The sequence below is a fragment of the Balaenoptera ricei genome, chromosome 14 (assembly GCF_028023285.1).
Source record: "Balaenoptera ricei isolate mBalRic1 chromosome 14, mBalRic1.hap2, whole genome shotgun sequence".
Lineage (NCBI taxonomy): Eukaryota > Metazoa > Chordata > Mammalia > Artiodactyla > Balaenopteridae > Balaenoptera > Balaenoptera ricei.
Genome location: NC_082652.1, coordinates 61,855,512 through 61,869,219, shown reverse-complemented (window position 1 = coordinate 61,869,219; position 13,708 = coordinate 61,855,512).

Genomic DNA, 13,708 nt, shown 5'->3' with positions numbered 1-13,708 from the left:
CAACTCTCTAAATCACAATGAGGAAAATAAAGTTTCCCTTCAAGCCTTATTTTCAAGAGGGTCCGCAGAGATTGGACCCTGCTATTTCTTTCTGTACCTTGTAACTCAAGGGTGTTTTAGAAGGGAGATAATTCAGTTGTTTCAACTTGCCACAATCTAGAAGTTTACCCCAACAAGCCCTTCACTACCCGTGACTCGGCCTCTAGCTGTTCCCAACTCTGCATTGCTCACAAAGGCCCAAACATCCAGGCCGTCTTTCTTCTAATTTTCTCATCCTACTGCAGACCCGGCACTTCTAAGAGACCTGGAATGCTTCCTAGAGCTCAAGAACCACACTGAAAAACGCTACATGGATTCTGCTGCATACCAACCTCTGGCATGATACAAAACAACATTAGCTTGAGGCTAGTCGTCAAATGCGTTCACCAATTCACTGAAGATTACTGAAGGACGAGCACCCACCAAAGAATGGCAACATCCTACTTTCTTTCCTAGAAACTCACTTGTCATCACAAAGGCAATTGTGGTATGAAGAGAACATGTGCAACTACAGGGTAGGTCAGGGAAAACTGAGCCCGCAACGCTCTAAAAACCAATGAAGAAAATAAAGTTTTGCTTCAAGCCTTATTTACAAAAGGGCCCACAGAGCATTGACCCTGCTGTTTCTTTCTCTTTTTTGAATCAACAAGGTTCTTTAGAAGGGAGATACTTGAGTTGTTTCAAGTTACCACATTCTACAGATTTAAAACAAATAGCCCTTCACCTCCCATGACTCGGCATCTAGCTGTTCCCAACGCTACATTCCTCACAACTCCCCAGACACACAGGCCGTCTTTCTTGTACTTTTCTCATCATAGTGCAGATCCGCCAGTATTAAGAGTCCTGGAATGGTTCCTGGAGCTCAGGAAGCACACTGAATAAGGCTACATGGATTCTGCTGCATGCCAACCTGTGGCATGATTCAAAACAATGGTAGCTTGATGCTGTGGGTCAAACGGGTTAGCCAATTCACTGAAGATTACTGAAGGACGAGCACGTACCAAAGAATTGCACCCTCCAACTTTCTTTGCTAGTAACACACATGACATCGGACAGGCAATTGTGCTATGAAGAGAACATGTGCAACTACAGTGTTTCTCAGGGAGAATTGAGCCCGCATCTCTCTACATCTCAATGAGGAAAACAAAGTTTCCCTTCAAGCCTTATTTTCAACAGTGCCTGAAGAGCACTGACCCTGCTGTTTCATTCTCTAATTTGTATTTCCATGTTGATTTAGAAGGGAGATCCTTGAGTTGTTTCAACTTACCACATTCTAGAGGTTTAAGAAAAGAAGCCCTTCATCTCCCATGACTCACTATCGAGCTGTTCCCAAAGCTGCACTGTTCACACCTCCCCAAACACACAGGCCTTCCTCCTTGTACATTCCTCATCCTAGTGCAGATCCGCCAGTACTAAGAGACCTGGAATGCTTCCTAGAGCTCAGGAAGCACACTGAATAAGGCTACATGGATTCTGCTGCATGCCAACTGGTGGCATGAAACAAGAGGCACGTCAGCTTGAGGCTAGAGTTAAATGGGGTCGCCAATTCACTGAAGTTTACTGAAGGATGAGCACCTACCAAAGATTTTCAACCTCCAAGTTTCTTTCCTAGAAACTCACTTGTCATCACAAAGGCAATTGTGCTAAGAAAAGAACATGTGCCGCTAAAGTGTTTCTCAGAGAGAATTCAGCCCGCAACTCTCTATATCCCAATGAGGAAAATAAAGTTTCCCTTCAAGCCTTATTTACAAAAGGGCCCGCAGAGCATTGACCCTGCTGTTTCATTCTCTATTTTGTACCACCAAGGTGCTTTAGAAGGGAGATACTTGAGTTGTTTCAAGTTACCACCTTCTACAGGTTTAATAAAAATAGCCCTTCACCTCTCATGACTCGGCATCTAGCTGTTCCCAACGCTACACTGCTCTCAACTCCCCAGACACACAGGCCATCCTTATTTTACTTTTCTCATCATAGTACAGATCCGCCAGTACTAAGAGACCAGGAATGATTCCTAGAGTTTATAACCACACTGAATAAGCCTACATGGATTCTGCTGCATGCCAATCTGTGGAATGATACAAGAGGAACATTAGCTTGAGGCTAGTGGTCAAACGGGTTCGCCTATTCACTGAAGATTACCGAAGGATGAGCACCAGCAAAGAATGGCAACCTCCAAGTTTCTTTCCTAGAAACTCACTTGTCATCACAAAAGCAATTGTGCCGTGAAGAGAACATGTGCAGCTACAGTGTTTCTCAGGGAGAATTGAGCATGCAACTCTCTAAATCCCAGTGAGGAAAATAAAGTTTCCCTTCAAGCCTTATTTTCAAAAGGGTCCACAGAGATTGGACCCTGCTATTTCTTTCTGTACTTTGTAACTCAAGGGTGCTTTAGAAGGGAGATAATTCAGTTGTTTCAACTTGCCACAATCTAGAGGTTTACCCAAAGAAGCCCTTCACTACGCCTGACTCGGCATCTAGCTGTTCCCAACTCTGCATTGCTCACAAAGGCCCAAACATCCAGGCCGTCTTTCTTCTAATTTTCTCATCCTAGTGCAGACCCGGCACTTCTAAGAGACCTGGAATGCTTCCTAGAGCTCAAGAACCACACTGAAAAACGCTACATGGATTCTGCTGCATGCCAACCTGTGGCATGATACAAAACAACATTAGCTTGAGGCTAGTCGTCAAATGCGTTCACCAATTCACTGAAGATTACTGAAGGACGAGCACCTACCAAAGAATGGCAACTTCCAACTTTCTTTCCTAGAAAATCACTTGTCATCACAAAGGCAATTGTGCTATGAAGAGAACATGTGCAACTACAGGGTATGTCAGGGAAAACTGAGCCCGCAACTCTCTAAAAACCAATGAAGAAAATAAAGTTTCCCTTCAAGCCTTATTTACAAAAGGGCCCACAGAGCATTGGCCCTGCTGTTTCTTTCTCTATTTTGAACCAACAAGGTGCTTTAGAAGGAAGATACTTGAGTTGTTTCAAGTTACCACATTCTATAGGTTTAAAACAAATAGCCCTTCACCTCCCATGACTCGGCATCTAGCTGTTCCCAACGCTACATTGCTCACAATTCCCCAGACACACAGGCCGTCCTTCTTGTACTTTTCTCATCATAGTGCAGATCCGCCAGTATTAAGAGTCCTGGAATGGTTCCTGGAGCTCAGGAACCAACTTGAATAAAGCTACATGGATTCTGCTGCATGCCAACCTGTGGCATGATACAAAACAATGGTAGCTTGATGCTGTGGGTCAAACGGGTTAGCCAATTCACTGAAGATTACTGAAGGACGAGCACGTACCAAAGAATTGCACCCTCCAACTTTCTTTGCTAGTAACACACATGACATCGGAAAGGCAAGATGTGCTATGAAGAGAACATGTGCCACTACAGTGTTTCTCAGGGAGAATTGAGCCCGCATCTCTCTACATCCCAATGAGGAAAACAAAGTTTCCCTTCAAGCCTTATTTTCAACAGTGCTTGCAGAGCACTGACCCTGCTGTTTCTTTCTCTAATTTGTATTTCCAAGGTGATTTAGAAGGGAGATCCTTGAGTTGTTTCAACTTACCACATTCTAGCGGTTTAAGAAAAGAAGCCCTTCATCTCCCATGACTCACTATCGAGCTGTTCCCAAAGCTGCACTGTTCACACCTCCCCAAACACACAGGCCGTCCTCCTTTTACATTTCTCATCCTAGTGCAGATCCGCCAGTACTAAGAGACCTGGAATGCTTCCTAGTGCTCAAGAACCACACTGAATAAGGCTACATGGATTCTGCTGCATGCCACCCTGTGGCATGATACAAAACAACGTTAGCTTGAGGCTAGTCGTCAAATGCGTTCACCAATTCACTGAAGATTACTGAAGGATGAGCACCTACTAAAGAATGGCACCTTCCAATTTCCTTGCTTAGAAACTCACTTGTCATCACAAAGGCAATTGTGGTATGAAGAGAACATGTGCAACTACAGGGTATGTCAGGGAAATTGAGCCCGCAAATCTCTAAAAACCAGGAAGAAAATACAGTTTCCCTTCAAGCCTTATTTACAAAAGAGCCCACAGAGAATTAACCCTGCTGTTTCTTTCTCTATTTCGTACCACCAAGGTGCTTTAGAAGGGAGATACCTGAGTTGTTTCAAGTTACCACATTCTAGAGGTTTAACAAAAGAAGCCCTTCACCTCCCATGCCTCGGCAACTACCTTTTCCCAACACTGCACTGCTCATGACATCCAAAACACACAGGCAGTCCTTCTTGTATGTGTCTCATCCCAGTGCAGAGCCGCCAGTATTAAGAGTCCTGGAATGGTTCCTGGAGCTCAGGAACCAACTTGAATAAATCTACATGGATTCTGCTGCATGCCAACCTGTGGCATGATACAAAACAATGGTAGCTTGATGCTGTGGGTCAAACGGGTTAGCCAATTCACTGAAGATTACTGAATGACGAGCACGTACCAAAGAATTGCAACCTCCAACTTTCTTTGCTAGTAACACACATGACATCGGAAAGGCAATTGTGCCGTGAAGAGAACATGTGCAGCTACAGTGTTTCTCAGGGAGAATTGAGCATGCAACTCTCTAAATCACAATGAGGAAAATAAAGTTTCCCTTCAAGCCTTATTTTCAAGAGGGTCCGCAGAGATTGGACCCTGCTATTTCTTTCTGTACCTTGTAACTCAAGGGTGTTTTAGAAGGGAGATAATTCAGTTGTTTCAACTTGCCACAATCTAGAAGTTTACCCAAACAAGCCCTTCACTACCCGTGACTCGGCCTCTAGCTGTTCCCAACTCTGCATTGCTCACAAAGGCCCAAACATCCAGGCCGTCTTTCTTCTAATTTTCTCATCCTACTGCAGACCCGGCACTTCTAAGAGACCTGGAATGCTTCCTAGAGCTCAAGAACCACACTGAAAAACGCTACATGGATTCTGCTGCATACCAACCTCTGGCATGATACAAAACAACATTAGCTTGAGGCTAGTCGTCAAATGCGTTCACCAATTCACTGAAGATTACTGAAGGACGAGCACCCACCAAAGAATGGCAACATCCTACTTTCTTTCCTAGAAACTCACTTGTCATCACAAAGGCAATTGTGGTATGAAGAGAACATGTGCAACTACAGGGTAGGTCAGGGAAAACTGAGCCCGCAACGCTCTAAAAACCAATGAAGAAAATAAAGTTTTGCTTCAAGCCTTATTTACAAAAGGGCCCACAGAGCATTGACCCTGCTGTTTCTTTCTCTTTTTTGAATCAACAAGGTTCTTTAGAAGGGAGATACTTGAGTTGTTTCAAGTTACCACATTCTACAGATTTAAAACAAATAGCCCTTCACCTCCCATGACTCGGCATCTAGCTGTTCCCAACGCTACATTCCTCACAACTCCCCAGACACACAGGCCGTCTTTCTTGTACTTTTCTCATCATAGTGCAGATCCGCCAGTATTAAGAGTCCTGGAATGGTTCCTGGAGCTCAGGAAGCACACTGAATAAGGCTACATGGATTCTGCTGCATGCCAACCTGTGGCATGATTCAAAACAATGGTAGCTTGATGCTGTGGGTCAAACGGGTTAGCCAATTCACTGAAGATTACTGAAGGACGAGCACGTACCAAAGAATTGCACCCTCCAACTTTCTTTGCTAGTAACACACATGACATCGGACAGGCAATTGTGCTATGAAGAGAACATGTGCAACTACAGTGTTTCTCAGGGAGAATTGAGCCCGCATCTCTCTACATCTCAATGAGGAAAACAAAGTTTCCCTTCAAGCCTTATTTTCAACAGTGCCTGAAGAGCACTGACCCTGCTGTTTCATTCTCTAATTTGTATTTCCATGTTGATTTAGAAGGGAGATCCTTGAGTTGTTTCAACTTACCACATTCTAGAGGTTTAAGAAAAGAAGCCCTTCATCTCCCATGACTCACTATCGAGCTGTTCCCAAAGCTGCACTGTTCACACCTCCCCAAACACACAGGCCTTCCTCCTTGTACATTCCTCATCCTAGTGCAGATCCGCCAGTACTAAGAGACCTGGAATGCTTCCTAGAGCTCAGGAAGCACACTGAATAAGGCTACATGGATTCTGCTGCATGCCAACTGGTGGCATGAAACAAGAGGCACGTCAGCTTGAGGCTAGAGTTAAATGGGGTCGCCAATTCACTGAAGTTTACTGAAGGATGAGCACCTACCAAAGATTTTCAACCTCCAAGTTTCTTTCCTAGAAACTCACTTGTCATCACAAAGGCAATTGTGCTAAGAAAAGAACATGTGCCGCTAAAGTGTTTCTCAGAGAGAATTCAGCCCGCAACTCTCTATATCCCAATGAGGAAAATAAAGTTTCCCTTCAAGCCTTATTTACAAAAGGGCCCGCAGAGCATTGACCCTGCTGTTTCATTCTCTATTTTGTACCACCAAGGTGCTTTAGAAGGGAGATACTTGAGTTGTTTCAAGTTACCACCTTCTACAGGTTTAATAAAAATAGCCCTTCACCTCTCATGACTCGGCATCTAGCTGTTCCCAACGCTACACTGCTCTCAACTCCCCAGACACACAGGCCATCCTTATTTTACTTTTCTCATCATAGTACAGATCCGCCAGTACTAAGAGACCAGGAATGATTCCTAGAGTTTATAACCACACTGAATAAGCCTACATGGATTCTGCTGCATGCCAATCTGTGGAATGATACAAGAGGAACATTAGCTTGAGGCTAGTGGTCAAACGGGTTCGCCTATTCACTGAAGATTACCGAAGGATGAGCACCAGCAAAGAATGGCAACCTCCAAGTTTCTTTCCTAGAAACTCACTTGTCGTCACAAAGGCAATTGTGCCGTGAAGAGAACATGTGCAGCTACAGTGTTTCTCAGGGAGAATTGAGCATGCAACTCTCTAAATCCCAGTGAGGAAAATAAAGTTTCCCTTCAAGCCTTATTTTCAAAAGGGTCCACAGAGATTGGACCCTGCTATTTCTTTCTGTACTTTGTAACTCAAGGGTGCTTTAGAAGGGAGATAATTCAGTTGTTTCAACTTGCCACAATCTAGAGGTTTACCCAAAGAAGCCCTTCACTACGCCTGACTCGGCATCTAGCTGTTCCCAACTCTGCATTGCTCACAAAGGCCCAAACATCCAGGCCGTCTTTCTTCTAATTTTCTCATCCTAGTGCAGACCCGGCACTTCTAAGAGACCTGGAATGCTTCCTAGAGCTCAAGAACCACACTGAAAAACGCTACATGGATTCTGCTGCATGCCAACCTGTGGCATGATACAAAACAACATTAGCTTGAGGCTAGTCGTCAAATGCGTTCACCAATTCACTGAAGATTACTGAAGGACGAGCACCTACCAAAGAATGGCAACTTCCAACTTTCTTTCCTAGAAAATCACTTGTCATCACAAAGGCAATTGTGCTATGAAGAGAACATGTGCAACTACAGGGTATGTCAGGGAAAACTGAGCCCGCAACTCTCTAAAAACCAATGAAGAAAATAAAGTTTCCCTTCAAGCCTTATTTACAAAAGGGCCCACAGAGCATTGGCCCTGCTGTTTCTTTCTCTATTTTGAACCAACAAGGTGCTTTAGTAGGAAGATACTTGAGTTGTTTCAAGTTACCACATTCTATAGGTTTAAAACAAATAGCCCTTCACCTCCCATGACTCGGCATCTAGCTGTTCCCAACGCTACATTGCTCACAATTCCCCAGACACACAGGCCGTCCTTCTTGTACTTTTCTCATCATAGTGCAGATCCGCCAGTATTAAGAGTCCTGGAATGGTTCCTGGAGCTCAGGAACCAACTTGAATAAAGCTACATGGATTCTGCTGCATGCCAACCTGTGGCATGATACAAAACAATGGTAGCTTGATGCTGTGGGTCAAACGGGTTAGCCAATCCACTGAAGATTACTGAAGGACGAGCACGTACCAAAGAATTGCACCCTCCAACTTTCTTTGCTAGTAACACACATGACATCGGAAAGGCAAGATGTGCTATGAAGAGAACATGTGCCACTACAGTGTTTCTCAGGGAGAATTGAGCCCGCATCTCTCTACATCCCAATGAGGAAAACAAAGTTTCCCTTCAAGCCTTATTTTCAACAGTGCTTGCAGAGCACTGACCCTGCTGTTTCTTTCTCTAATTTGTATTTCCAAGGTGATTTAGAAGGGAGATCCTTGAGTTGTTTCAACTTACCACATTCTAGCGGTTTAAGAAAAGAAGCCCTTCATCTCCCATGACTCACTATCGAGCTGTTCCCAAAGCTGCACTGTTCACACCTCCCCAAACACACAGGCCGTCCTCCTTTTACATTTCTCATCCTAGTGCAGATCCGCCAGTACTAAGAGACCTGGAATGCTTCCTAGTGCTCAAGAACCACACTGAATAAGGCTACATGGATTCTGCTGCATGCCACCCTGTGGCATGATACAAAACAACGTTAGCTTGAGGCTAGTCGTCAAATGCGTTCACCAATTCACTGAAGATTACTGAAGGATGAGCACCTACTAAAGAATGGCACCTTCCAATTTCCTTGCTTAGAAACTCACTTGTCATCACAAAGGCAATTGTGGTATGAAGAGAACATGTGCAACTACAGGGTATGTCAGGGAAATTGAGCCCGCAAATCTCTAAAAACCAGGAAGAAAATACAGTTTCCCTTCAAGCCTTATTTACAAAAGAGCCCACAGAGAATTAACCCTGCTGTTTCTTTCTCTATTTCGTACCACCAAGGTGCTTTAGAAGGGAGATACCTGAGTTGTTTCAAGTTACCACATTCTAGAGGTTTAACAAAAGAAGCCCTTCACCTCCCATGCCTCGGCAACTACCTTTTCCCAACACTGCACTGCTCATGACATCCAAAACACACAGGCAGTCCTTCTTGTATGTGTCTCATCCCAGTGCAGAGCCGCCAGTATTAAGAGTCCTGGAATGGTTCCTGGAGCTCAGGAACCAACTTGAATAAATCTACATGGATTCTGCTGCATGCCAACCTGTGGCATGATACAAAACAATGGTAGCTTGATGCTGTGGGTCAAACGGGTTAGCCAATTCACTGAAGATTACTGAATGACGAGCACGTACCAAAGAATTGCAACCTCCAACTTTCTTTGCTAGTAACACACATGACATCGGAAAGGCAATTGTGCCGTGAAGAGAACATGTGCAGCTACAGTGTTTCTCAGGGAGAATTGAGCATGCAACTCTCTAAATCACAATGAGGAAAATAAAGTTTCCCTTCAAGCCTTATTTTCAAGAGGGTCCGCAGAGATTGGACCCTGCTATTTCTTTCTGTACCTTGTAACTCAAGGGTGTTTTAGAAGGGAGATAATTCAGTTGTTTCAACTTGCCACAATCTAGAAGTTTACCCCAACAAGCCCTTCACTACCCGTGACTCGGCCTCTAGCTGTTCCCAACTCTGCATTGCTCACAAAGGCCCAAACATCCAGGCCGTCTTTCTTCTAATTTTCTCATCCTACTGCAGACCCGGCACTTCTAAGAGACCTGGAATGCTTCCTAGAGCTCAAGAACCACACTGAAAAACGCTACATGGATTCTGCTGCATACCAACCTCTGGCATGATACAAAACAACATTAGCTTGAGGCTAGTCGTCAAATGCGTTCACCAATTCACTGAAGATTACTGAAGGACGAGCACCCACCAAAGAATGGCAACATCCTACTTTCTTTCCTAGAAACTCACTTGTCATCACAAAGGCAATTGTGGTATGAAGAGAACATGTGCAACTACAGGGTAGGTCAGGGAAAACTGAGCCCGCAACGCTCTAAAAACCAATGAAGAAAATAAAGTTTTGCTTCAAGCCTTATTTACAAAAGGGCCCACAGAGCATTGACCCTGCTGTTTCTTTCTCTTTTTTGAATCAACAAGGTTCTTTAGAAGGGAGATACTTGAGTTGTTTCAAGTTACCACATTCTACAGATTTAAAACAAATAGCCCTTCACCTCCCATGACTCGGCATCTAGCTGTTCCCAACGCTACATTCCTCACAACTCCCCAGACACACAGGCCGTCTTTCTTGTACTTTTCTCATCATAGTGCAGATCCGCCAGTATTAAGAGTCCTGGAATGGTTCCTGGAGCTCAGGAAGCACACTGAATAAGGCTACATGGATTCTGCTGCATGCCAACCTGTGGCATGATTCAAAACAATGGTAGCTTGATGCTGTGGGTCAAACGGGTTAGCCAATTCACTGAAGATTACTGAAGGACGAGCACGTACCAAAGAATTGCACCCTCCAACTTTCTTTGCTAGTAACACACATGACATCGGACAGGCAATTGTGCTATGAAGAGAACATGTGCAACTACAGTGTTTCTCAGGGAGAACTGAGCCCGCATCTCTCTACATCTCAATGAGGAAAACAAAGTTTCCCTTCAAGCCTTATTTTCAACAGTGCCTGAAGAGCACTGACCCTGCTGTTTCATTCTCTAATTTGTATTTCCATGTTGATTTAGAAGGGAGATCCTTGAGTTGTTTCAACTTACCACATTCTAGAGGTTTAAGAAAAGAAGCCCTTCATCTCCCATGTCTCACTATCGAGCTGTTCCCAAAGCTGCACTGTTCACACCTCCCCAAACGCACAGGCCTTCCTCCTTGTACATTTCTCATCCTAGTGCAGATCCGCCAGTACTAAGAGATCTGGAATGCTTCCTAGAGCTCAGGAAGCACACTGAATAAGGCTACATAGATTCTGCTGCATGCCAACCGGTGGCATGATACAAGAGGCACGTTAGCTTGAGGCTAGTGTTAAATGGGGTCGCCTATTCACTGAAGATTACTGAAGGATGAGCACCTACCAAAGATTTTCAACCTCCAAGTTTCTTTCCTAGAAACTCACTTGCCATCACAAAGGCAATTGTGCTAAGAACAGAACATGTACCGCTAAAGTGTTTCTCAGGGAGGATTCAGCCCTCAACTCCCTATATCCCAATGAAGAAAATAAAGTTTCCCTTCAAGCCTTATTAACAGAAGGGCCCACAGAGCATTGACCCTGCTTTTTCTTTCTCTATTTCGTACCTCCAAGGTGCTTTAGAAGGGAGATCCTTGAGTTGTTTCAAGTTACCACATTCTAGAGGTTTAACAAACGAAGCCCTTCACCTCCCATGAAGCGGCAACTAGCTGTTCCCAACGCTGCACGGCTCATAACATCCAAAAGACACAGGCAGTCCTTCTTGTATGTGTCTCATCCCAGTGCAGACCCGCCAGTATTAAGAGTCCTGGAATGGTTCCTGGAGCTCAGGAACCAACTTGAATAAAGCTACATGGATTCTGCTGCATGCCAACCTGTGGCATGATACTAAACAACGTTAGCTTGATGCTAGTGGTCAAACGGGTTAGACAATTCACTGAAGATTACTGAAGGACGAGCACGTACCAAAGAATTGCAACCTCCAACTTTCTTTGCTAGTAATACACATGACATCGGAAAGGCAATTGTGCTATGAAGAGAACATGTGCAACTACAGCGTTTCACAGGGAGAAGTGAGCCCGCATCTCTCTAAATCCCTATGAGGAAAACAAAGTTTCCCTTCAAGCCTTATTTTCAACAGTGCCTGCAGAGCACTGGCCCTGCTGTTTCTTTCTCTATATTGTATTTCCAAGGTGATTTAGAAGGGAGATCCTTGAGTTGTTTCAACTTACCACATTCTAGCGGTTTAACAAAAGAAGCCCTTCATCTCCCATGACTCACTATCGAGCTGTTCCCAAAGCTGCACTGTTCACACCTCCCCAAACACACAGGCCTTCCTCCTTGTACATTCCTCATCCTAGTGCAGATCCACCAGTACTAAGAGACCTGGAATGCTTCCTAGAGCTCAAGAACCACACTGAATAAGGCTACATGGATTCTGCTGCATGCCAACTGGTGGCATGATACAAGAGGCACGTCAGCTTGAGGCTAGAGTTAAATGGGGTCGCCAATTCACTGAAGTTTACTGAAGGATGAGCACCTACCAAAGATTTTCAACCTCCAAGTTTCTTTCCTAGAAACTCACTTGTCATCACAAAGGCAATTGTGCTAAGAAAAGAACATGTGCCGCTAAAGTGTTTCTCAGAGAGAATTCAGCCCGCAACTCTCTATATCCCAATGAGGAAAATAAAGTTTCCCTTCAAGCCTTATTTACAAAAGGGCCCGCAGAGCATTGACCCTGCTGTTTCATTCTCTATTTTGTACCACCAAGGTGCTTTAGAAGGGAGAACCTTGAGTTGTTTCAAGTTACCACCTTCTACAGGTTTAATAAAAATAGCCCTTCACCTCTCATGACTCGGCATCTAGCTGTTCCCAACGCTACACTGCTCTCAACTCCCCAGACACACAGGCCATCCTTATTTTACTTTTCTCATCAGAGTACAGATCCGCCAGTACTAAGAGACCAGGAATGATTCCTAGAGTTTATAACCACACTGAATAAGCCTACATGGATTCTGCTGCATGCCAACCTGTGGAATGATACAAGAGGAACATTAGCTTGAGGCTAGTGGTCAAACGGGTTCGCCTATTCACTGAAGATTACCGAAGGATGAGCACCAGCAAAGAATGGCAACCTCCAAGTTTCTTTCCTAGAAACTCACTTGTCATCACAAAGGCAATTGTGCCGTGAAGAGAACATGTGCAGCTACAGTGTTTCTCAGGGAGAATTGAGCATGCAACTCTCTAAATCCCAGTGAGGAAAATATAGTTTCCCTTCAAGCCTTATTTTCAAAAGGGTCCACAGAGATTGGACCCTGCTATTTCTTTCTGTACTTTGTAACTCAAGGGTGCTTTAAAAGGGAGATAATTCAGTTGTTTCAACTTGCCACAATCTAGAGGTTTACCCAAAGAAGCCCTTCACTACCCCTGACTCGGCATCTAGCTGTTCCCAACTCTGCATTGCTCACAAAGGCCCAAACATCCAGGCCGTCTTTCTTCTAATTTTCTCATCCTAGTGCAGACCCGGCACTTCTAAGAGACCTGGAATGCTTCCTAGAGCTCAAGAACCACACTGAAAAACGCTACATGGATTCTGCTGCATGCCAACCTGTGGCATGATACAAAACAACATTAGCTTGAGGCTAGTCGTCAAATGCGTTCACCAATTCACTGAAGATTACTGAAGGACGAGCACCTACCAAAGAATGGCAACTTCCAACTTTCTTTCCTAGAAAATCACTTGTCATCACAAAGGCAATTGTGCTATGAAGAGAACATGTGCAACTACAGGGTATGTCAGGGAAAACTGAGCCCGCAACTCTCTAAAAACCAATGAAGAAAATAAAGTTTCCCTTCAAGCCTTATTTACAAAAGGGCCCACAGAGCATTGACCCTGCTGTTTCTTTCTCTATTTTGAACCAACAAGGTGCTTTAGAAGGGAGATACTTGAGTTGTTTCAAGTTACCACATTCTATAGGTTTAAAACAAATAGCCCTTCACCTCCCATGACTCGGCATCTAGCTGTTCCCAACGCTACATTGCTCACAATTCCCCAGACACACAGGCCGTCCTTCTTGTACTTTTCTCATCATAGTGCAGATCCGCCAGTATTAAGAGTCCTGGAATGGTTCCTGGAGCTCAGGAACCAACTTGAATAAAGCTACATGGATTCTGCTGCATGCCAACCTGTGGCATGATACAAAACAATGGTAGCTTGATGCTGTGGGTCAAACG